The sequence below is a fragment of the Carica papaya genome, chromosome 1, assembly GCF_054855325.1.
Source record: "Carica papaya isolate Zhongbai chromosome 1, ASM5485532v1, whole genome shotgun sequence".
Lineage (NCBI taxonomy): Eukaryota > Viridiplantae > Streptophyta > Magnoliopsida > Brassicales > Caricaceae > Carica > Carica papaya.
The window spans coordinates 16,026,195-16,028,634 of NC_142309.1; positions in this window are offsets into that span (position 1 = coordinate 16,026,195).

Genomic DNA, 2,440 nt, shown 5'->3' on the forward strand with positions numbered 1-2,440 from the left:
CAAAGGGTTTTTTGACTGATTAAATGACTTCATCTCACGACGGTTCTCCAATGTAAGAGGTATATAAAGTACTACTATTTACTTTTTAAACCTTAGCCATGTAGTTTTAAATACTGCTTTCCTTACTTAGTTTATATAGAACTCACCCCTAATCTATACCCCCCTGATGAAGAGAAAGTTGAGGAATTACTCTCCGAGTCAACCTTTGGAGTTTGATTAGACCCATTCATGAATTCTTAAAAATTTTCTAGGACATAATTCGAGTGCAATAGTCATTCTGCACTCTGATGTAAAATCTTATGAGGACTCTACTTTTGTATTTAATATTTAGGATTGCTAAATTATGGCCTTAATGTAAGTTATAAGTCTTAGATGGCTTTGTAAGGAGTTTTCTTTTATAACTTCAATGTTGTTTTTTGTTTTAGCACTCGTAACTGCTTAAGTAGTTGGCTCCCTTCTACTCATTAGGTATTTAAGATGTCACAGTGTCCCTCGTGCGCACTGTGTGGATGTTATTTAGTTTTGATTCCTTAATCTCCAACTGTATTTTTAAAAGAGTCTTTGTCAAACCCCAAGCTCACAAGCTCTCAGGTCACCCCCGAGGTTCCACAAGTTGCCCACCAAGAAGTTTTTGCTTCCAGTCTATCATAGTATAAAAAGGTAGCTGGCAACATCCATACTTGAATAATCTTTTTTTTCGCTGGATTATTGCCAATGTAATCATAAAAAGCTAATTTTTCAAGAATTTTAAACCAAGCTTCTGATAAACTTTGATTTTCGGCTAGCCTAGCACTAACTCTTCGATATATTTCTTGTTGACAGTTTCCTTGATCCCCTTGATAATGAGTAAGGCCAAATGGTGAGACTTCAATAAAGTGTTATCTTGCTGCTAGGAAGAATGGAATGAAAGGGAATAAACATACAAATAAGTTGAATATGCATTAGCAGACACTTTGGAATCCCCAACTAGAGAATGAACTCTTTCATTCATTATTATCCACACCTCTGGTTAGATAAATTGAGGACAGACCAACCTGGGTTTCATGAGCATTGGTGGATCCTGGAGTACCTGTCAAGGGCACTAGCGCTTACTCTGAGGTGATCATCACCACCTGCACCTCATATCTTGGTGTAGTGGAATGTGTAACCCGCACAATGATCAGACATACTATTGTTATCCATAATGGAAGGGAACACTTGCTTGTTTATATAACAAATCGTATTGAGGAACTGTCAAAATTGAAGAACCTAATGGATCAAAAAATCATGCGTCATATTCCAAGTGAGATGCCCAAAATGGAAAGAATGGGGGAAAGAATCAAAGAGGAATCTATAACATAAAATCATGAATGAAAAAACGTGATGAGAATTCTCAACCCGCGGCACAGCCGCAAGCCATGACTAGTTTTGGATCCTTGATGCCTAGAACCTATTTTGAACACTTTTTCAAAGTTTGAAACCTGGACATTTCAATCTTTGCAGTCCTTTTTCAAACATGTATAATTACTCTAACAATTAGCATAAAAAATACTCCAAAAACTCATCAAACATTCGATAACATGCTAGCTTAACTTAAAACACTTATATGCACGAAACAATCGATGATCGAACATGGATTTCAACATTTAAACTATTTAAAAGTGTAGAAAACTCATTAGAAGGGTAAGAATAAATACCAAATCCCTTACCTCGTACTGTCAAGCTCTCGGGTTCTAAAGGAAGTGAAGGTGCTTGCGGTTTTAAAGGAATTGGATGGTTTGTTGTAACTGTCTGTGGGAACTGCAGAAGGTATTCTATAGTTTGAGGAAGAATAAAAAATTAAGGGTGAGGTCTTTAACACCCTAAGTGAATAAACGAATTGGGTATAAGAGATAAGAAGCTTATCGTGCCTCTAGGGGAGAATGGCACGGTAGGACTTCAAGGCGGAGGAGGAAGAAGACTTGAAGCTCTTGGGTTGCTCTCACTCTCACTCAAGCCTCTCTCTTTCTGGTCAGGTGAAGAAGAAAAAAAAAGCATAGGAGAAATGAAGAAGGAAGGAAGAGTGAAGAGCTTAAATACTCGAGGAGAAGTGCATGTGATATGTCAGATCATATGTAAACGCTTTTGGCCGTTGATCAACCTCAATGGCCAACCTGCAAGTGAGGCATGGCATGCTTGCAAGCCATGTGGCAATGGCTACAGCACCACAGCACGCAGCCATTGTAGCGAGCAGCTTTTAGCCCTCACGAGTGCGTGCGACACTGTTCCGCCTTCATGCAGGCTTGTGGGTGCGCAGGCGTGCGGGCTCGCGTGTTCGCACACTTACTCGCGAGCAATTTTTCATGAGGCTTGCACGTGGACATGTTTCCCCTATTTTTCTTTTTGTTTTGTTTTTTCCTTTGTTTGTTTTCAATTTTTTAATTACCTTTTTTATGAAAAGGAAAATTAAAATCATGTATAC